The 23,900-nt window shown below is 41.8% G+C and overlaps 3 non-coding genes across 3 annotated transcripts; all 3 read left to right on the plus strand.

Annotated features, from left to right (window-relative positions):
- The first annotated feature begins 321 nt into the window (after nucleotides 1–321).
- On the plus strand, nucleotides 322–394 carry trnaf-gaa (transfer RNA phenylalanine (anticodon GAA)). The gene has a single exon. It is a non-coding gene; the product is annotated as a tRNA-Phe (tRNA).
- A 12,743-nt stretch (nucleotides 395–13,137) lies between these two features.
- On the plus strand, nucleotides 13,138–13,226 carry trnap-agg (transfer RNA proline (anticodon AGG)). The gene is given in 2 exon segments: nucleotides 13,138–13,173; nucleotides 13,191–13,226. It is a non-coding gene; the product is annotated as a tRNA-Pro (tRNA).
- Nucleotides 13,227–14,142: 916 nt separating this feature from the next.
- On the plus strand, nucleotides 14,143–14,215 carry trnaf-gaa (transfer RNA phenylalanine (anticodon GAA)). Its single transcript has one exon. It is a non-coding gene; the product is annotated as a tRNA-Phe (tRNA).
- Nucleotides 14,216–23,900: the final 9,685 nt, after the last annotated feature.

Raw genomic sequence — 23,900 nt, forward strand, 5'->3', positions numbered from 1 at the left:
CCATTTTGTTTTTCCCTTTTTTAAGGCTTCATGAGCAGAGAGTACAGGGAGTGTTTGAAATGAGCAAGTCTCGCTTTGATTCAGGACTCTTACCTCTCCGCAGCATCTCTCTATGAAAGATTGAATTTGATCTCATTTCATTCTCAGCTCGGGGTCTGTGCGGCTCAGTGGCACTTCTGGCTGTCTCCCGCTTCACAATCCATCAGTACTGAGAAAGAAATGGGGAATATTACTCACATGTTGTGTTCTTTAATTTTTTGGACAACTTGAATGTATGTATTTTCTTCCAAAACACGGACACCAAAACACTGTTAACGTAGAGCTGAAATAGCTCAGTTGGGAGAGCATTAGACTGAAGATCTAAATGTCCCTGGTTCAATCCTGGGTTTCAGCAATTTCGCTTCCTTATGCGTCCCTTGCCTTGGTTCTGATTTTCCAGTTGCACAATTTCCTTTGAAATTATTTACCAAGCACCAGTGGATTGAATTTGAGAAACAACACAGAGTCATTTACAGCATAGAAGGTGGTCGTTTGGCCTATCACGTCCATGCTGGCTCTCCCCGGAGCAATCTAGTCAGTTCCACTCACCAGCTCGATCCCTTTCCTCCTGCAAGTTTCTTTCCTTCAAGTATCCATCCAATTTCCTTTTCAAATCATTGATTGTCTCTGCTTCCACCACACTCGTGGGCCAAGACATTACCACCCACAACATAAAAAATTCCACCTCATCAAGGATGGGAAATACTAATATCTTCTATATTTGCTTATTCTCTATTTCTATGAGAATAGACTGGCAGTCAACATGAAAGGAAACCCAAAAATCTTCGAGCAGCATGTAAATGATAAGTGGGTAGTAAGAGGTTGAGTCGGGCCTATTAGGGACAAAAAGGATAATATAAGCTTAGAGGTGCAGGGCAATGTTAATCTACTTAATGAGTACTTTGTATCAGTGATCACTAAGGAAGTGGAATTTGACAAAATATCAGTCGAAGTGAAGAGAGTAGAGGCAATGGAGAGAGTACAAATTAGGAGAGGGAGGTACAAAAAGGATGGCTGTGCTTAGGGAAGATAAATCACCTGGTCCGGATGGCTCACATCCCAGGTTGCGAAAGGAAATGCGGATGCAGATAACGGAAGGGCTTGCTATTATCTTCCAATCTTCCCTGGATACGGGGGAGGTTCCAGAGGATTAAACAGTGGCAAATGCGACACCCTTATTCCAGAAACGGTGTAAGGACAGTCCGGGTAACTACAGGCTCGTTAGATTAACAGCAGCGGTGGGTAAGGTTTTAGAAAGAATAATCAGGGTAAAAAATCAACAGTCACTTGGAGAGGTTCGAGTTAATTAAGGAGAGTGAGCATGGATTTATAAATGGGAGTTCATGCTTGACTAATCTAACTGCATTTTTTGATGAACTAACAGAGCAGGTTGATGAAGGGAATGCAGTGGATGTTGTTTATATGGATTTTAAGGAAGTGTTTGACAAGGTACCACATAAAAGGGCGGTTAACAAAATTGAGGTTCGTGGTATAGGAGGGTCAGTGTCCAATTGGATAGAAAATTGGTTTAAGGACAGAAAACAGCGAGTCTTATTAAATGGTTCTTTGTCAGACTGGAGGATAGTCGACAGTGGTGTTCCCCAAGGGTCAGTGCTAGAACCACTGCTTTTTTTGCTCAAGGTAAGTGACTTGGATCTTGGAATACAGAGTAGAATCTCAAAATATGCCGATGACACCAAACTTGGAGGAGTGGCAAACAGTGAGGATGATATGAACTGCCTGCAACAGGACAGTGATAGGCTAGCAGAATGGGCAGACAGGTGGCAGATGGAATTTAATAGTGACAAGTATGAGGTGATGTATTTTGGCATAAGGAATAGGGAGAGGCAATATATACTTAATGGCACAGTTCTAAAGAGTGTGCTGGAATAGAGGGACTTGGGGTTCATGTGCATCAATCTTTGAAGGTGGCAAGTCATATTGCGAGAGTGGTTCGCAAAGCATATGGGATCTTGGGCTTTATAAATAGAGGCATTGAGTACAAAAGCAGGGAAGTTATGCTGAACCATTATAAAACTCTGGTTAGGCCCCAATTGGAGTGTTGCTTCCAGTTCTGCTCAGCAGACTTTAGAAAGAATTTGAGGGTCCTTGAGAGGACGCAGAGGTGATTTACCAGAATGGATCCAGGGATGGGGGATTTTAGTTACAAGGTTAGGTTGGAAAAGCGAGGATTATTCTGCCTATATCAAAGGAGATTGAGTGGAGAATTGATAGAGGTGTAAAACACCTCTAGAGAACAGGCCATCCTGGACTGGGTATTGTGTAATGAGAAAGGATTAGTTAACAATCTTGTTGTGTGGGGTCCCTTGGGGAAGTGCGCCCATAATATGATAAAATTCTTCATTAAGATGGAGAGTGAGAGAGTTGATTCCGAGACTCGGGTCTTGAATCTAAACAAAGGAAACTATGAAGGTATGAGGCGGGAGTTGGCTATGATACATTGGGGAATGTTACTTAAAGGGTTGACAGTGGATAGGCAATGGCTAGAATTTAAAGAGCGCATGGATGAATTACAACAATTGTTCATTCCTGTCTGTGCAAATGTAAAACAGGAAGGGTGGCTCAACTGTGGCTTACAAAAGAAATTAAGGGAAGTATTAGATCCAAGGAGGAGAAATATAAAATGGCCAGAACAAGCAGCAAACCTGAAGATTGTGAGCAGTTTGGAATTTAGCAGAGGAGGACAAAGGGATTGATTAACAAGTGGAAATAAGCTTGCAGAGAACATCAAAATTGACTGTAAAAGCTTCTATAGATATGTGAAGAGAAAAAGAGTAGTGAAGACAAATGTGGGTCCCTTCCAGTCAGAAACGGGGGAATTTATAATGGGGAACCAAGAAATGACAGACCAATTAAATACATACTTTGGATCTGTCTTCACAAAGGAGGATACAAATTATCTCCCAGAAATGTTGGGGAACATAGGGTCTAGTGAGAAGGAGGAACTGTATGAAATCAGTATGAGTTGGGAATGTTTGGGAAATTGATGGGATTGAAGGCCGATAAATCCCCAGGGCCTGATAATCTACATCCCAGAGTACTTAAGGAAGTGGCCCTTGAAATAGCAGATGCATTTCTGGTCTTTTTTCAAAATTCTATAGACTCTGGAACAGTTCCAATGGATTGGATGGTAGTTAATGTAACTGCACTATTTAAAAAAAGAGGCAGAAAGAAAACAGCGAATTATATACCGGTTAGCCTGACATCAGTCGTGGGGAAAATGCTGGAGTCCATTATAAAAGATGTAATAGCAGAGTGCAATAATAACTCGTCTCCACTCCTAGTATTTCTAAATCCCACACATTCACTATAATGTGAACAATTATTTCCTGTTGTGTCTCTCTCAGATTTGTAAACTTCACTGTATTGGAGTGAGGTGACATCTACTGGCGGGAAGCAAGAACTGCAATTAAGCAGCAGAAACTCCACAGTCTGTCAGGGTTAAAGAAACATTGCAATGTGAGGATGCAGCGAAGTGGTTTGATTGGGTAGATGGAGACATGATTCCACTTGTGGTGGTGTCTGAAGCAAAGGCCAGAAATACAAAATTGTCATTAATAAAAGAAATGAGGAATTCATGAAAAATGTAGTAACGTAGTGAATGGTTAGAATGTGGATAGAATAGAAAGTGAGATTGGATGGACAGAAGCAGTCTGAAAGGATGGCTGAAACAAAAGGTGAGTGCCCAGAAACGTTAACTGTGTTTCTCACAGCACAGATGCTGCCAGAGCTGCTGAACATTTCCAGCACTTTCTGTTTTTATTTCAGCATTTGCAGGATGTTGCTTTGATCTGAAAAAAAATGGATGATTGGCTGGGGGGTTCCAGTGAAATTCCACAGCAGCTAATAAAGCCTGACCTGTCAGTGGCTCGTTGGTCTAGGGGTATGATTCTCGCTTAGGGAGTATGGTTAATTAACGTACGAGATATCCTGGGTTCAAGTCCCGGACGAGCCCTGGTCTGCTGGCATTTTTAGATTAAGGTTATCTATTGGTTTCAGGCTTGCAGAAGGTGGAATTGACTTCCATACGGAGCTGGCTTGAGGACCAGACAACTGGATTCAAAGAGCTTGTCGACAAAATTGTAATTTACTAAATGTACAGATAGCCAAGTGGGAATATAAAGTTGTTGCTGTAATTGTGACCTGACTCCAAAAACAACAGGACTGGGTTCTGGACTGGAATTCTTCAGTGTTTCTGTTGTTTGGCTTGCATTGACTCATCGATTTTCTTGTTTTTCACTTTGTCGATGCCTTTGAATAATTGTGGATCCTTCTTCAGGGTGTCTTCTTTCACCAGGTAGTTCTGACCTCTGATGATGTTGATTGTAATCAGCTTCAATTCGCTGATAGTTTTGGAAATGAGCAGATTTCCTTTGCTTGAGTCTAGAACATGGAACTCAGTCTGACATGTGGACCCATGGGAGGATTTGAATGCCACCCCTGCGTTGGAGTTGCATCCATCCAATAAGAGACCGAGTAGAAGTGACAGTTCTGTCAGTCGAACATGAGACTTTTAATGACAGGGTTATGAGTTTGAGTGCCATTCTGTTTTTCCCTTTTTTAAGGCTTCATGAGCAGAGAGTACAGGGAGTGTTTGAAATGAGCAAGTCTCGCTTTGATTCAGGACTCTTACCTCTCAGCAGCATCTCACTATGAAAGATTGAATTTGATCTCATTTCATTCTCAGCTCGGGGTCTGTGCGGCTCAGTGGCACTTCTGGCTGTCTCCCGCTTCACAATCCATCAGTACTGAGAAAGCAATGGGGAATATTACTCACATGTTGTGTTCTTAATTTTTTGGAAAGCTTGAATGTATGTATTTTCTTCCAAAACAAGGACACCAAGCCACTGTTAATGTAGGGCTGAAAAACTCAGTTGGGAGAGCGTTAGACTGAAGATCTAAAGGTCCCTGATTCAATCCCGGGTTTCAGCAATTTTGCTTCCTTATGCGTCCCTTGCCTTGGTTCTGATTTTCTGGTTGCACAATTTACTTTGAGATTATTTCCCAAGCACCAGTGGATTGAATTTGAGAAACAACACAGAGTCATTTACAACATAGAAGGTGGTCGTTTGGCCTATCACGTCCATGCTAGCTCTCCCCGGAGCAATCTAGTCAGTTCTACTCACCAGCTCGATCCCTTTCCTCCTGCAAGTTTCTTTCCTTCAAGTATCCATCCAATTTCCTTTTCAAATCATTGATTGTCTCTGCTTCCACCACACTCGTGGGCCAAGTCATTACTAACCACAGCATAAAAAATTCCACCTCATCAAGGATGGGAAATACTTACATCTTCTATATTTACTTATTCTCTATTTCTATGAGAATAGACTGGCAGTCAACATGAAAGGAAACCCAAAAATCTTCGAGCAGCATATAAATGATAAGTGGGTAGTAAGAGGTTGAGTCGGGCCTATTAGGGACAAAAAGGATAATATAAGCTTAGAGGTGCAGGGCAATGTTAATCTACTGAATGAGTACTTTGCATCAGTGATCACTAAGGAAGTGGAATTTGACAAAATATCAGTCGAAGTGAAGAGAGTAGAGACAATGGAGAGAGTACAAATTAGGAGAGGGAGGTACTAAAAAGGCTGGCTGTGCTCAGGGAAGATAAATCACCTGGTCCGGATGGCTCACATCCCAGGTTGCGAAAGGAAATGCGGATGCAGATAACGGAAGGGCTTGCTATAATCTTCCAATCTTCCCTGGATACGGGGGAGGTGCCAGAGGATTAAACAGTGGCAAATGCGACACCCTTATTCAAGAAAGGGTGTAAGGACAGTCCGGGTAACTACAGGCTAGTTAGATTAACAGCAGCGGTGGGTAAGGTTTTAGAAAGAATAATCAGGGTAAAAAATCAACAGTCACTTGGAGAGGTTCGAGTTAATTAAGGAGAGTGAGCATGGATTTATAAATGGGAGTTCATGCTTGACTAATCTAACTGCATTTTCTGATGAACTAACAGAGCAGGTTGATGAAGGGAATGCAGTGGATGTTGTGTATATGGATTTTAAGGAAGCGTTTGACAAGGTACCACATAAAAGGGCGGTTAACAAAATTGAGGTTCGTGGTATAGGAGGGTCAGTGTCCAATTGGATAGAAAATTGGTTTAAGGACAGAAAACAGCGAGTCTTATTAAATGGTTCTTTGTCAGACTGGAGGATAGTCGACAGTGGTGTTCCCCAAGGGTCAGTGCTAGAACCACTGCTTTTTTTGCTAAAGGTAAGTGACTTGGATCTTGGAATACAGAGTAGAATCTCAAAATATGCCGATGACACCAAACTTGGAGGAGTGGCAAACAGTGAGGATGATATGAACTGCCTGCAACAGGACAGTGATAGGCTAGCAGAATGGGCAGACAGGTGGCAGATGGAATTTAATAGTGACAAGTGTGAGGTGATGTATTTTGGCATAAGGAATAGGGAGAGGCAATATATACTTAATGGCACAGTTCTAAAGAGTGTACTGGAATAGAGGGACTTGGGGTTCATGTGCATCAATCTTTGAAGGTGGGAAGACATATTGCGAGAGTGGTTTGCAAAGCATATGGGATCTTGGGCTTTATAAATAGAGGCATTGAGTACAAAAGCAGGGAAGTTATGCTGAACCATTATAAAACTCTGGTTAGGCCCCAATTGGAGTTTTGCTTTCAGTTCTGCTCAGCAGACTTTAGAAAGAATGTGAGGGTCCTTGAGAGGACGCAGAGGCGATTTACCAGAATGGATCCAGGGATGGGGGATTTTAGTTACAAGGTTAGGTTGGAAAAGCTAGGATTATTCTGCCTATATCAAAGGAGATTGAGTGGAGAATTGATAGAGGTGTATAACACCTCTAGAGAACAGGCCATCCTGGACTGGGTATTGTGTAATGAGAAAGGATTAGTTAACAATCTTGTTGTGTGGGGTCCCTTGGGGAAGTGCGCCCATAATATGATAAACTTCTTCATTAAGATGGAGAGTGAGAGAGTTGATTCCGAGACTCGGGTCTTGAATCTAAACAAAGGAAACTATGAAGGTATGAGGCGGGAGTTGGCTATGTTAGATTGGGGAACGTTACTTAAAGGGTTGACAGTGGATAGGCAATGGCTAGAATTTAAAGAGCGCATGGATGAATTACAACAATTGTTCATTCCTGTCTGTGCAAAAGTAAAACAGGAATAGTGGCTCAACTGTGGCTTACAAAAGAAATTAAGGGAAGTATTAGATCCAAGGAGGAGAAATATAAAATGGCCAGAACAAGCAGCAAACCTGAAGATTGTGAGCAGTTTGGAATTTAGCAGAGGAGGACAAAGGGATTGATTAACAAGTGGAAATAAGCTTGCAGAGAACATCAAAATTGACTGTCAAAGCTTCTATAGATATGTGAAGAGAAAAAGAGTAGTGAAGACAAATGTGGGTCCCTTCCAGTCAGAAACGGGGGAATTTATAATGGGGAACCAAGAAATGACAGACCAATTAAATACATACTTTGGATCTGTCTTCACAAAGGAGGATACAAATTATCTCCCAGAAATGTTGGGGAACATAGGGTCTAGTGAGAAGGAGGAACTGTATGAAATCAGTATTAGTTGGGAATGTTTGGGAAATTGATGGGATTGAAGGCCGATAAATCCCCAGGGCCTGATAATCTACATCCCAGAGTACTTAAGGAAGTGGCCCTTGAAATAGCAGATGCATTTCTGGTCTTTTTTCAAAATTCTATAGACTCTGGAACAGTTCCAATGGATTGGATGGTAGTTAATGTAACTCCACTATTTAAAAAAAGAGGCAGAAAGAAAACAGCGAATTATATACCGGTTAGCCTGACATCAGTCGTGGGGAAAATGCTGGAGTCCATTATAAAAGATGTAATAGCAGAGTGCAATAATAACTCGTCTCCACTCCTAGTATTTCTAAATCCCACACATTCACTATAATGTGAACAATTATTTCCTGTTGTGTCTCTCTCAGATTTGTAAACTTCACTGTATTGGAGTGAGGTGACATCTACTGGCGGGAAGCAAGAACTGCAATTAAGCAGCAGAAACTCCACAGTCTGTCAGGGTTAAAGAAACATTGCAATGTGAGGATGCAGCGAAGTGGTTTGATTGGGTAGATGGAGACATGATTCCACTTGTGGTGGTGTCTGAAGCAAAGGCCAGAAATACAAAATTGTCATTAATAAAAGAAATGAGGAATTCATGAAAAATGTAGTAACGTAGTGAATGGTTAGAATGTGGATAGAATAGAAAATGAGATTGGATGGACAGAAGCAGTCTGAAAGGATGGCTGAAACAAAAGGTGAGTGCCCAGAAACGTTAACTGTGTTTCTCACAGCACAGATGCTGCCAGAGCTGCTGAACATTTCCAGCACTTTCTGTTTTTATTTCAGCATTTGCAGGATGTTGCTTTGATCTGAAAAAAAATGGATGATTGGCTGGGGGGTTCCAGTGAAATTCCACAGCAGCTAATAAAGCCTGACCTGTCAGTGGCTCATTGGTCTAGGGGTATGATTCTCGCTTAGCGAGTATGGTTAATTAACATGCGAGAAATCCTGGGTTCAAGTCCTGGACGAGCCCTGGTCTGCTGGCATTTTTAGATTAAGGTTATCTATTGGTTTCAGGCTTGCAGAAGGTGGAATTGACTTCCATACGGAGCTGGCTTGAGGACCAGACAACTGGATTCAAAGAGCTTGTCGACAAAATTGTAATTAACTAAATGTACAGATAGCCAAGTGGGAATATAAAGTTGTTGCTGTAATTGTGACCTGACTCCAAAAACAACAGGACTGGGTTCTGGACTGGAATTCTTCAGTGTTTCTGTTGTTTGGCTTGCATTGACTCATCGATTTTCTTGTTTTTCACTTTGTCGATGCCTTTGAATAATTGTGGATCCTTCTTCAGGGTGTCTTCTTTCACCAGGTAGTTCTGACCTCTGATGATGTTGATTGTAATCAGCTTCAATTCGCTGATAGTTTTGGAAATGAGCAGATTTCCTTTGCTTGAGTCTAGAACATGGAACTCAGTCTGACATGTGGACCCATGGGAGGATTTGAATGCCACCCCTGCGTTGGAGTTGCATCCATCCAATAAGAGACCGAGTAGAAGTGACAGTTCTGTCAGTCGAACATGAGACTTTTAATGACAGGGTTATGAGTTTGAGTGCCATTCTGTTTTTCCCTTTTTTAAGGCTTCATGAGCAGAGAGTACAGGGAGTGTTTGAAATGAGCAAGTCTCGCTTTGATTCAGGACTCTTACCTCTCAGCAGCATCTCACTATGAAAGATTGAATTTGATCTCATTTCATTCTCAGCTCGGGGTCTGTGCGGCTCAGTGGCACTTCTGGCTGTCTCCCGCTTCACAATCCATCAGTACTGAGAAAGCAATGGGGAATATTACTCACATGTTGTGTTCTTTAATTTTTTGGAAAACTTGAATGTATGTATTTTCTTCCAAAACAAGGACACCAAGCCAATGTTAATGTAGGGCTGAAAAACTCAGTTGGGAGAGCGTTAGACTGAAGATCTAAAGGTCCCTGATTCAATCCCGGGTTTCAACAATTTTGCTTCCTTATGCGTCCCTTGCCTTGGTTCTGATTTTCTGGTTGCACAATTTACTTTGAGATTATTTCCCAAGCACCAGTGGATTGAATTTGAGAAACAACACAGAGTCATTTACAACATAGAAGGTGGTCGTTTGGCCTATCACGTCCATGCTGGCTCTCCCCGGAGCAATCTAGTCAGTTCTACTCACCAGCTCGATCCCTTTCCTCCTGCAAGTTTCTTTCCTTCAAGTATCCATCCAATTTCCTTTTCAAATCATTGATTGTCTCTGCTTCCACCACACTCGTGGGCCAAGTCATTACTAACCACAGCATAAAAAATTCCACCTCATCAAGGATGGGAAATACTTACATCTTCAATATTTGCTTATTCTCTATTTCTATGAGAATAGACTGGCAGTCAACATGAAAGGAAACCCAAAAATCTTCGAGCAGCATGTAAATGATAAGTGGGTAGTAAGAGGTTGAGTCGGGCCTATTAGGGACAAAAAGGATAATAAAGCTTAGAGGTGCAGGGCAATGTTAATCTACTTAATGAGTACTTTGCATCAGTGATCACTAAGGAAGTGGAATTTGACAAAATATCAGTCGAAGTGAAGAGAGTAGAGACAATGGAGAGAGTACAAATTAGGAGAGGGAGGTACTAAAAAGGCTGGCTGTGCTCAGGGAAGATAAATCACCTGGTCCGGATGGCTCACATCCCAGGTTGCGAAAGGAAATGCGGATGCAGATAACGGAAGGGCTTGCTATAATCTTCCAATCTTCCCTGGATACGGGGGAGGTGCCAGAGGATTAAACAGTGGCAAATGCGACACCCTTATTCAAGAAAGGGTGTAAGGACAGTCCGGGTAACTACAGGCTAGTTAGATTAACAGCAGCGGTGGGTAAGGTTTTAGAAAGAATAATCAGGGTAAAAAATCAACAGTCACTTGGAGAGGTTTGACTTAATTAAGGAGAGTGAGCATGGAATTATAAATGGGAGTTCATGCTTGACTAATCTAACTGCATTTTCTGATGAACTAACAGAGCAGGTTGATGAAGGGAATGCAGTGGATGTTGTTTATATGGATTTTAAGGAAGCGTTTGACAAGGTACCACATAAAAGGGCGGTTAACAAAATTGAGGTTCGTGGTATAGGAGGGTCAGTGTCCAATTGGATAGAAAATTGGTTTAAGGACAGAAAACAGCGAGTCTTATTAAATGGTTCTTTGTCAGACTGGAGGATAGTCGACAGTGGTGTTCCCCAAGGGTCAGTGCTAGAACCACTGCTTTTTTTGCTAAAGGTAAGTGACTTGGATCTTGGAATACAGAGTAGAATCTCAAAATATGCCGATGACACCAAACGTGGAGGAGTGGCAAACAGTGAGGAAGATATGAACAGCCTGCAACAGGACAGTGATAGGCTAGCAGAATGGGCAGACAGGTGGCAGATGGAATTTAATAGTGACAAGTGTGAGGTGATGTATTTTGGCATAAGGAATAGGGAGAGGCAATATATACTTAATGGCACAGTTCTAAAGAGTGTGCTGGAATAGAGGGACTTGGGGTTCATGTGCATCAATCTTTGAAGGTGGGAAGACATATTGCGAGAGTGGTTTGCAAAGCATATGGGATCTTGGGCTTTATAAATAGAGGCATTGAGTACAAAAGCAGGGAAGTTATGCTGAACCATTATAAAACTCTGGTTAGGCCCCAATTGGAGTGTTGCTTTCAGTTCTGCTCAGCAGACTTTAGAAAGAATGTGAGGGTCCTTGAGAGGACGCAGAGGCGATTTACCAGAATGGATCCAGGGATGGGGGATTTTAGTTACAAGGTTAGGTTGGAAAAGCTAGGATTATTCTGCCTATATCAAAGGAGATTAGTGGAGAATTGATAGAGGTGTATAACACCTCTAGAGAACAGGCCATCCTGGACTGGGTATTGTGTAATGAGAAAGGATTAGTTAACAATCTTGTTGTGTGGCGTCCCTTGGGGAAGTGCGCCCATAATATGATAAAATTCTTCATTAAGATGGATTGTGAGAGAGTTGATTCCGAGACTCGGGTCCTGAATCTAAATAAAGGAAACTATGAAGGTATGAGGCGGGAGTTGGCTATGATAGATTGGGGAACGTTACTTAAAGGGTTGACAGTGGATAGGCAATGGCTAGCATTTAAAGAGCGCACGGATGAATTACAACAATTGTTCATTCCTGTCTGTGCAAAAGTAAAACAGGAAGGGTGGCTCAACTGTGGCTTACAAAAGAAATTAAGGAAAGTATTGGATCCAAGGAGGAGAAATATAAAATGGTCAGAACAAGCAGCAAACCTGAAGATTGTGAGCAGTTTGGAATTTAGCAGAGGAGGACAAAAGGATTGATTAAGAAGGGGGAAATAGAGTATGAGAGTAAGCTAGCAAAGAACATAAAAACTGACTGTAAAAGCTTCTATAGATATGTGTAGAGAAAAAGATTAGTGAAGACAAATGTGGGCCCCTTACAGTCAGAAACGGGGGAATTTATAATGGGGAACAAAGAAATGGCAGACCAATTAAATACATACTTTGGATCTGTCTTCACAAAGGAGGATACAAATTATCTCCCAGAAATGTTGGGGAACATAGGGTCTAGTGAGAAGGAGGAACTGTATGAAATCAGTATTAGTAGGGAATGTTTGGGAAATTGATGGGATTGAAGGCCGATAAATCCCCAGGGCCTGATAATCTACATCCCAGAGTAATTAAGGAAGTGGCCCTTGAAATAGCAGATGCATTTCTGGTCTTTTTTCAAAATTCTATCGACTCTGGAACAGTTCCAATGGATTGGACGGTAGTTAATGTAACTCCGCTATTTAAAAAAAGAGGCAGAAAGAAAACAGCGAATTATATACCGGTTAGCCTGACATCAGTCGTGGGGAAAATGCTGGAGTCCATTATAAAAGATGTAATAGCAGAGTGCAATAATAACTCGTCTCCACTCCTAGTATTTCTAAATCCCACATATTCACTATAATGTGAACAATTATTTCCTGTTGTGTCTCTCTCAGATTTGTAAACTTCACTGTATTGGAGTGAGGTGACATCTACTGGCGGGAAGCAAGAACTGCAATCAAGCAGCAGAAACTCCACAGTCTGTCAGGGTTAAAGAAACATTGCAATGTGAGGATACAGCGAAGTGGTTTGATTGGGTAGATGGAGACATGATTCCACTTGTGGTGGTGTCTGAAGCAAAGGCTAGAAATACAAAATTGTCATTAATAAAAGAAATGAGGAATTCATGAAAAATGTAGTAACGTAGTGAATGGTTAGAATGTGGATAGAATAGAAAGTGAGATTGGATGGACAGAAGCAGTCTGAAAGGATGGCTGAAACAAAAGGTGAGTGCCCTGAAACATTAACTGTGTTTCTCACAGCACAGATGCTGCCAGAGCTGCTGAACATTTCCAGCACTTTCTGTTTTTATTTCAGCATTTGCAGGATGTTGCTTTGATCTGAAAAAAAATGGATGATTGGCTGGGGGGTTCCAGTGAAATTCCACAGCAGCTAATAAAGCTTGACCTGTCAGTGGCTCGTTGGTCTAGGGGTATGATTCTCGCTTAGGGAGTATGGTTAATTAACATGCGAGAGATCCCGGGTTCAAATCCCGGACGAGCCCTGGTCTGCTGGCATTTTTAGATTAAGGTTATCTATTGGTTTCAGGCTTGCAGAAGGTGGAATTGACTTCCATAAGGAGCTGGCTTGAGGACCAGACAACTGGATTCAAAGAGCTTGTTGACAAAATTGCAATTAACTAAATGTACAGATAGCCAAGTGGGAATATAAAGTTGTTGCTGTAATTGTGACCAGACTCCAAAAACAACAGGACTGGGTTCTGGACTGGAATGCAATGGAATTCTTCAGTGTTTCTGTTGTTTGGCTTGCATTGACTCATCGATTTTCTTGTTTTTCACTTTGTCGATGCCTTTGAATAATTGTGGATCCTTCTTCAGGGTGTCTCCTTTCACCAGGTAGTTCTGACCTCCGATGATGTTGATTGTAATCAGCTTCAATTCGCTGATAGTTTTGGAAGTGAGCAGATTTCTTTTGCTTGAGTCTACAACATGGAACTCAGTCTGACATGTGGACCCATGGGAGGATTTGAATGTCATCCCTGCGTTGGAGTTGCATCCATCCAATAAGAGACCGAGTAGAAGTGACAGTTCTGTCAGTCGAATATGAGACTTTTAATGGCAGGGTTGTGAGTTTGAGTGCCATTCTGTTTTTCCCTTTTTTAAGGCTTCATGAGCAGAGAGTACAGGGAGTGTTTGAAATGAGCAAGTCTCGCTTTGATTCAGGACTCTTACCTCTCAGCAGCATCTCACTATGAAAGATTGAATTTGATCTCATTTCATTCTCAGCTCGGGGTCTGTGCGGCTCAGTGGCACTTCTGGCTGTCTCCTGCTTCACAATCCATCAGTACTGAGAAAGCAATGGGGAATATTACTCACATGTTGTGTTCTTTAATATTTTGGAAAACTTGAATGTATGTATTTTCTTCCAAAACAAGGACACCAAGCCACTGTTAATGTCGGGCTGAAATAGCTCAGTTGGGAGAGCGTTAGACTGAAGATCTAAAGGTCCCTGGTTTAATCCCGGGTTTCAGCAATTTCGCTTCCTTATGTGTCCCTTGCCTTGGTTCTGATTTTCCAGTTGCACAATTTACTTTGAGATTATTTACCAAGCACCAGTGGATTGAATTTGAGAAACAACACAGAATCATTTACAACATAGAAGGTGGTCATTTGGCCTATCACGTCCATGCTGGCTCTCCCCGGAGCAATCTAGTCAGTTCCACTCACCAGCTCGATCCCTTTCCTCCTGCAAGTTTCTTTCCTTCAAGTATCCATCCAATTTCCTTTTCAAATCATTGATTGTCTCTGCTTCCACCACACTCGTGGGCCAAGACATTACCACCCACAACATAAAAAATTCCACCTCATCAAGGATGGGAAATACTTACATCTTCTATATTTGCTTATTCTCTATTTCTATGAGAATAGACTGGCTGTCAACATGAAAGGAAACCCAAAAATCTTCGAGCAGCATGTAAATGATAAGTGGGTAGTAAGAGGTTGAGTCGGGCCTATTAGGGACAAAAAGGATAATATAAGCTTAGAGGTGCAGGGCAATGTTAATCTACTTAATGAGTACTTTGCATCAGTGATCACTAAGGAAGTGGAATTTGACAAAATTTCAGTCGAAGTGAAGAGAGTAGAGTCAATGGAGAGGGTACAAATTAGGAGAGGGAGGTACTAAAAAGGCTGGCTGTGCTTAGGGAAGATAAATCACCTGGTCCGGATGGCTCACATCCCAGGTTGCGAAAGGAAATGCGGATGCAGATAACGGAAGGGCTTGCTATAATCTTCCAATCTTCCCTGGATACGGGGGAGGTGCCAGAGGATTAAACAGTGGCAAATGCGACACCCTTATTCAAGAAAGGGTGTAAGGACAGTCCGGGTAACTACAGGCTAGTTAGATTAACAGCAGCGGTGGGTAAGGTTTTAGAAAGAATAATCAGGGTAAAAAATCAACAGTCACTTGGAGAGGTTCGAGTTAATTAAGGAGAGTGAGCATGGATTTATAAATGGGAGTTCATGCTTGACTAATCTAACTGCATTTGTTGATGAACTAACAGAGCAGGTTGATGAAGGGAATGCAGTGGATGTTGTTTATATGGATTTTAAGGAAGCGTTTGACAAGGTACCACATAAAAGGGCGGTTAACAAAATTGAGGTTCGTGGTATAGGAGGGTCAGTGTCCAATTGGATAGAAAATTGGTTTAAGGACAGAAAACAGCGAGTCTTATGAAATGGTTCTTTATCAGACTGGAGGATAGTCGACAGTGGTGTTCCCCAAGGGTCAGTGCTAGAACCACTGCTTTTTTTGCTCAAGATAAATGACTTTGATCTTGGAATACAGAGTAGAATCTCAAAATATCCCGATGACAACAATCTTGGAGGAGTGGCAAACAGTGAGGATGATATGAACTGCCTGCAACAGGACAGTGACAGGCTGGCAGAATGGGCAGACAGGTGGCAGATGGAATTTAATAGTGACAAGTGTGAGGTGATGTATTTTGGCATAAGGAATAGGGAGAGGCAATATATACTTAATGGCACAGTTCTAAAGAGTGTACTGGAATAGAGGGACTTGGGGTTCATGTGCATCAATCTTTGAAGGTGGGAAGACATATTGCGAGAGTGGTTTGCAAAGCATATGGGATCTTGGGCTTTATAAATAGAGGCATTGTGTACAAAAGCAGGGAAGTTATGCTGAACCATTATAAAACTCTGGTTAGGCCCCAATTGGAGTGTTGCTTTCAGTTCTGCTCAGCAGACTTTAGAAAGAATGTGAGGGTCCTTGAGAGGACGAAGAGGCGATTTACCAGAATGGATCCAGGGATGGGGGATTTTAGTTACAAGGTTAGGTTGGAAAAGCTAGGATTATTCTGCCTATATCAAATGAGATTGAGTGGAGAATTGATAGAGGTGTATAACACCTCTAGAGAACAGGCCATCCTGGACTGGGTATTGTGTAATGAGAAAGGATTAGTTAACAATCTTGTTGTGTGGGGTCCCTTGGGGAAGTGCGCCCATAATATGATAAACTTCTTCATTAAGATGGAGAGTGAGAGAGTTGATTCCGAGACTCGGGTCTTGAATCTAAACAAAGGAAGCTATGAAGGTATGAGGCGGGAGTTGGCTATGTTAGATTGGGGAACGTTACTTAAAGGGTTGACAGTGGATAGGCAATGGCTAGCATTTAAAGAGCGCATGGATGAATTACAACAATTGTTCATTCCTGTCTGTGCAAAAGTAAAACAGGAATAGTGGCTCAACTGTGGCTTACAAAAGAAATTAAGGGAAGTATTAGATCCAAGGAGGAGAAATATAAAATGGCCAGAACAAGCAGCAAACCTGAAGATTGTGAGCAGTTTGGAATTTAGCAGAGGAGGACAAAGGGATTGATTAACAAGTGGAAATAAGCTTGCAGAGAACATCAAAATTGACTGAAAAAGCTTCTATAGATATGTGAAGAGAAAAAGAGTAGTGAAGACAAATGTGGGTCCCTTCCAGTCAGAAACGGGGGAATTTATAATGGGGAACCAAGAAATGACAGACCAATTAAATACATACTTTGGATCTGTCTTCACAAAGGAGGATACAAATTATCTCCCAGAAATGTTGGGGAACATAGGGTCTAGTGAGAAGGAGGAACTGTATGAAATCAGTATTAGTTGGGAATGTTTGGGAAATTGATGGGATTGAAGGCCGATAAATCCCCAGGGCCTGATAATCTACATCCCAGAGTACTTAAGGAAGTGGCCCTTGAGATAGCAGATGCATTTCTGGTCTTTTTTCAAAATTCTATAGACTCTGGAACAGTTCCAATGGATTGGATGGTAGTTAATGTAACTCCACTATTTAAAAAAAGAGGCAGAAAGAAAACAGCGAATTATATACCGGTTAGCCTGACATCAGTCGTGGGGAAAATGCTGGAGTCCATTATAAAAGATGTAATAGCAGAGTGCAATAATAACTCGTCTCCACTCCTAGTATTTCTAAATCCCACACATTCACTATAATGTGAACAATTATTTCCTGTTGTGTCTCTCTCAGATTTGTAAACTTCACTGTATTGGAGTGAGGTGACATCTACTGGCGGGAAGCAAGAACTACAATTAAGCAGCAGAAACTCCACAGTCTGTCAGGGTTAAAGAAACATTGCAATGTGAGGATACAGCGAAGTGGTTTGATTGGGTAGATGGAGACATGATTCCACTTGTGGTGGTGTCTGAAGCAAAGGCCAGAAATACAAAATTGTCATTAATAAAAGAAATGAGGAATTCATGAAAAATGTAGTAACGTAGTGAATGGTTAGAATGTGGATAGAATAGAAAGTGAGATTGGATGGACAGAAGCAGTCTGAAAGGATGGCTGAAACAAAAGGTGAGTGCCCAGAAACGTTAACTGTGTTTCTCACAGCACAGATGCTGCCAGAGCTGCTGAACATTTCCAGCACTTTCTGTTTTTATTTCAGCATTTGCAGGATGTTACTTTGATCTGAAAAAAAATGGATGATTGGCTGGGGGGTTCCAGTGAAATTCCACAGCAGCTAATAGAGCCTGACCTGTCAGTGGCTCATAGGTCTAGGGGTATGATTCTCGCTTAGGGAGTATGGTTAATTAACATGCGAGAAATCCCGGGTTCAAGTCCCGGACGAGCCCTGGTCTGCTGGCATTTTTAGATTAAGGTTATCTATTGGTTTCAGGCTTGCAGAAGGTGGAATTGACTTCCATCCGGAGCTGGCTTGAGGACCAGACAACTGGATTCAAAGAGCTTGTCGACAAAATTGTAATTAACTAAATGTACAGATAGCCAAGTGGGAATATAAAGTTGTTGCTGTAATTGTGACCTGACTCCAAAAACAACAGGACTGGGTTCTGGACTGGAATTCTTCAGTGTTTCTGTTGTTTGGCTTGCATTGACTCATCGATTTTCTTGTTTTTCACTTTGTCGATGTCTTTGAATAATTGTGGATCCTTCTTCAGGGTGTCTTCTTTCACCAGGTAGTTCTGACCTCTGATGATGTTGATTGTAATCAGCTTCAATTCGCTGATAGTTTTGGAAATGAGCAGATTTCCTTTGCTTGAGTCTAGAACATGGAACTCAGTCTGACATGTGGACCCATGGGAGGATTTGAATGCCACCCCTGCGTTGGAGTTGCATCCATCCAATAAGAGACCGAGTAGAAGTGACAGTTCTGTCAGTCGAACATGAGACTTTTAATGACAGGGTTATGAGTTTGAGTGCCATTCTGTTTTTCCCTTTTTTAAGGCTTCATGAGCAGAGAGTACAGGGAGTGTTTGAAATGAGCAAGTCTCGCTTTGATTCAGGACTCTTACCTCTCAGCAGCATCTCACTATGAAAGATTGAATTTGATCTCATTTCATTCTCAGCTCGGGGTCTGTGCGGCTCAGTGGCACTTCTGGCTGTCTCCCGCTTCACAATCCATCAGTACTGAGAAAGCAATGGGGAATATTACTCACATGTTGTGTTCTTTAATTTTTTGGAAAACTTGAATGTATGTATTTTCTTCCAAAACAAGGACACCAAGCCACTGTTAATGTAGGGCTGAAAAACTCAGTTGGGAGAGCGTTAGAGTGAAGATCTAAAGGTCCCTGATTCAATCCCGGGTTTCAGCAATTTTGCTTCCTTATGCGTCCCTTGCCTTGGTTCTGATTTTCTGGTTGCACAATTTACTTTGAGATTATTTCCCAAGCACCAGTGGATTGAATTTGAGAAACAACACAGAGTCATTTACAACATAGAAGGTGGTCGTTTGGCCTATCACGTCCATGCTGGCTCTCCCCGGAGCAATCTAGTCAGTTCTACTCACCAGCTCGATCCCTTTCCTCCTGCAAGTTTCTTTCCTTCAAGTATCCATCCAATTTCCTTTTCAAATCATTGATTGTCTCTGCTTCCACCACACTCGTGGGCCAAGTCATTACTAACCACAGCATAAAAAATTCCACCTCATCAAGGATGGGAAATACTTACATCTTCAATATTTGCTTATTCTCTATTTCTATGAGAATAGACTGGCAGTCAACATGAAAGGAAACCCAAAAATCTTCGAGCAGCATGTAAATGATAAGTGGGTAGTAAGAGGTTGAGTCGGGCCTATTAGGGACAAAAAGGATAATATAAGCTTAGAGGTGCAGGGCAATGTTAATCTACTTAATGAGTACTTTGTATCAGTGATCACTAAGGAAGTGGAATTTGACAAAATATCAGTCGAAGTGAAGAGAGTAGAGACAATGGAGAGAGTACAAATTAGGAGAGGGAGGTACTAAAAAGGCTGGCTGTGCTCAGGGAAGATAAATCACCTGGTCCGGATGGCTCACATCCCAGGTTGCGAAAGGAAATGCGGATGCAGATAACGGAAGGGCTTGCTATAATCTTCCAATCTTCCCTGGATACGGGGGAGGTGCCAGAGGATTAAACAGTGGCAAATGCGACACCCTTATTCAAGAAAGGGTGTAAGGACAGTCCGGGTAACTACAGGCTAGTTAGATTAACAGCAGCGGTGGGGAAGGTTTTAGAAAGAATAATCAGGGTAAAAAATCAACAGTCACTTGGAGAGGTTCGAGTTAATTAAGGAGAGTGAGCATGGATTTATAAATGGGAGTTCATGCTTGACTAATCTAACTGCATTTTCTGATGAACTAACAGAGCAGGTTGATGAAGGGAATGCAGTGGATGTTGTTTATATGGATTTTAAGGAAGCGTTTGACAAGGTACCACATAAAAGGGCGGTTAACAAAATTGAGGTTCGTGGTATAGGAGGGTCAGTGTCCAATTGGATAGAAAATTGGTTTAAGGACAGAAAACAGCGAGTCTTATTAAATGGTTCTTTGTCAGACTGGAGGATAGTCGACAGTGGTGTTCCCCAAGGGTCAGTGCTAGAACCACTTCTTTTTTTGCTAAAGGTAATTGACTTGGATCTTGGAATACAGAGTAGAATCTCAAAATATGCCAATGACACCAAACTTGGAGGAGTGGCAAACAGTGAGGATGATATGAACTGCCTGCAACAGGACAGTGATAGGCTAGCAGAATGGGCAGACAGGTGGCAGATGGAATTTAATAGTGACAAGTGTGAGGTGATGTATTTTGGCATAAGGAATAGGGAGAGGCAATATATACTTAATGGCACAGTTCTAAAGAGTGTACTGGAATAGAGGGACTTGGGGTTCATGTGCATCAATCTTTGAAGGTGGGAAGACATATTGCGAGAGTGGTTTGCAAAGCATATGGGATCTTGGGCTTTATAAATAGAGGCATTGAGTACAAAAGCAGGGAAGTTATGCTGAACCATTATAAAACTCTGGTTAGGCCCCAATTGGAGTGTTGCTTCCAGTTCTGCTCAGCAGACTTTAGAAAGAATGCGAGGGTCCTTGAGAGGACGCAGAGGCGATTTACCAGAATGGATCCAGGGATGGGGGATTTTAGTTACAAGGTTAGGTTGGAAAAGCTAAGATTATTCTGCCTATATCAAAGGAGATTGAGTGGAGAATTGATAGAGGTGTAAAACACCTCTAGAGAACAGGCCATCCTGGACTGGGTATTGTGTAATGAGAAAGGATTAGTTAACAATCTTGTTGTGTAGGGTCCCTTGGGGAAGTGCGCCCATAATATGATAAAATTCTTCATTAAGATGGAGAGTGAGAGAGTTGATTCCGAGACTCGGGTCCTGAATCTAAACAAGAAAACTATGAAGGTATGAGGCGGGAGTTGGCTATGATAGATTGGGGAACGTTACTTAAAGGGTTGACAGTGGATAGGCAATGGTTCGCATTCAAAGAGCGCATGGATGAATTACAACAATTGTTCATTCCTGTCTGTGCAAAAGTAAAACAGGAAGGGTGGCTCAACTGTGGCTTACAAAAGAAATTAAGGAAAGTATTAGATCCAAGGAGGAGAAATATAAAATGGCCAGAACAAGCAGCAAACCTGAAGATTGTGAGCAGTTTGGAATTTAGCAGAGGAGGACAAAAGGATTGATTAAGAAGGGGGAAATCGAGTATGAGAGTAAGCCAGCAAAGAACATAAAAACTGACTGTAAAAGCTTCCATAGATATGTGTAGAGAAAAAGATTAGTGAAGACAAATGTGGGCCCCTTACAGTCAGAAACGGGGGAATTTATAATGGGGAACAAAGAAATGGCAGACCAATTAAATACATACTTTGGATCTGTCTTCACAAAGGAGGATACAAATTATCTCCCAGAAATGTTGGGGAACATAGGGTCTAATGAGAAGGAGGAACTGTATGAAATCAGTATTAGTAGGGAATGTTTGGGAAATTGATGGGATTGAAGGCCGATAAATCCCCAGGGCCTGATAATCTACATCCCAGAGTAATTAAGGAAGTGGCCCTTGAAATAGCAGATGCATTTCTGGTCTTTTTTCAAAATTCTATCGACTCTGGAACAGTTCCAATGGATTGGACGGTAGTTAATGTAACTCCGCTATTTAAAAAAAGAGGCAGAAAGAAAACAGCGAATTATATACCGGTTAGCCTGACATCAGTCGTGGGGAAAATGCTGGAGTCCATTATAAATGATGTAATAGCAGAGTGCAATAATAACTCGTCTCCACTCCTAGTATTTCTAAATCCCACACATTCACTATAATGTGAACAATTATTTCCTGTTGTGTCTCTCTCAGATTTGTAAACTTCACTGTATTGGAGTGAGGTGACATCTACTGGCGGGAAGCAAGAACTGCAATCAAGCAGCAGAAACTCTACAGTCTGTCAGGGTTAAAGAAACATTGCAATGTGAGGATCCAGCGAAGTGGTTTGATTGGGTAGATGGAGACACGATTCCACTTGTGGTGGTGTCTGAAGCAAAGGCCAGAAATACAAAATTGTCATTAATAAAAGAAATGAGGAATTCATGAAAAATGTAGTAACGTAGTGAATGGTTAGAATGTGGATAGAATAGAAAGTGAGATTGGATGGACAGAAGAAGTCTGAAAGGATGGCTGAAACAAAAGGTGAGTGCCCTGAAACGTTAACTGTGTTTCTCACAGCACAGATGCTGCCAGAGCTGCTGAACATTTCCAGCACTTTCTGTTTTTATTTCAGCATTTGCAGGATGTTGCTTTGATCTGAAAAAAAAATGGATGATTGGCTGGGGGGTTCCAGTGAAATTCCACAGCAGCTAATAAAGCCTGCCTTGTCAGTGGCTCGTTGGTCTAGGGGTATGATTCTCCCTTAGGGAGTATGGTTAATTAACATGCGAGAGATCCCGGGTTCAAGTCCCGGACGAGCCCTGGTCTGCTGGCATTTTTAGATTAAGGTTATCTATTGGTTTCAGCCTTGCAGAAGGTGGAATTGACTTCCATACGGAGCTGGCTTGAGGACCAGACAACTGGATTCAAAGAGCTTGTTGACAAAATTGCAATTAACTAAATGTACAGATAGCCAAGTGGGAATATAAAGTTGTTGCTGTAATTGTGACCTGACTCCAAAAACAACAGGACTGGAATGGAATGGAATTCTTCAGTGTTTCTGTTGTTTGGCTTGCATTGACTCATCGATTTTCTTGTTTTTCACTTTGTCGATGCCTTTGAATAATTGTGGATCCTTCTTCAGGGTGTCTCCTTTCACCAGGTAGTTCTGACCTCCGATGATGTTGATTGTGATCAGCTTCAATTCGCTGATAGTTTTGGAAGTGAGCAGATTTCCTTTGCTTGAGTCTACAACATGGAACTCAGTCTGACATGTGGACCCATGGGAGGATTTGAATGCCATCCCTGCATTGGAGTTGCATCCATCCAATAAGAGACCAAGTAGAAGTGACAGTTCTGTCAGTCGAATATGAGACTTTTAATGGCAGGGTTGTGAGTTTGAGTGCCATTCTGTTTTTCCCTTTTTTAAGGCTTCATGAGCAGAGAGTACAGGGAGTGTTTGAAATGAGCAAGTCTCGCTTTGATTCAGGACTCTTACCTCTCAGCAGCATCTCACTATGAAAGATTGAATTTGATCTCATTTCATTCTCAGCTCGGGGTCTGTGCGGCTCAGTGGCACTTCTGGCTGTCTCCCGCTTCACAATCCATCAGTACTGAGAAAGCAATGGGGAATATTACTCACATGTTGTGTTCTTTAATTTTTTGGAAAACTTGAATGTATGTATTTTCTTCCAAAACAAGGACACCAAGCTATTGTTAAGGTAGGGCTGAAATAGCTCAGTTGGGAGAGCGTTAGACTGAAGATTGAAAGGTCCCTTGTTCAATCCTGGGTTTCAGCAATTTCGCTTCCTTATGTGTCCCTTGCCTTGGTTCTGATTTTCCAGTTGCACAATTTACTTTGAGATTATTTACCAAGCACCAGTGGATTGAATTTGAGAAACAACACAGAAGGTGGTCATTTGGCCTATCACGTCCATGCTGGCTCTCCCCGGAGCAATCTAGTCAGTTCCACTCACCAGCTCGATCCCTTTCCTCCTGCAAGTTTCTTTCCTTCAAGTATCCATCCAATTTCCTTTTCAAATCATTGATTGTCTCTGCTTCCACCACACTCGTGGGCCAAGACATTACCACCCACAACATAAAAAATTCCACCTCATCAAGCATGGGAAATACTTACTTCTTCTATATTTGCTTATTCTCTATTTCTATGAGAATAGACTGGCAGTCAACATGAAAGGAAACCCAAAAATCTTCGAGCAGCATGTAAATGATAAGTAAGAGGTAGTAAGAGGTTGAGTCGGGCCTATTAGG

The sequence above is a fragment of the Heterodontus francisci genome, chromosome 35, assembly GCF_036365525.1.
Source record: "Heterodontus francisci isolate sHetFra1 chromosome 35, sHetFra1.hap1, whole genome shotgun sequence".
In the NCBI taxonomy this organism is placed as follows: domain Eukaryota; kingdom Metazoa; phylum Chordata; class Chondrichthyes; order Heterodontiformes; family Heterodontidae; genus Heterodontus; species Heterodontus francisci.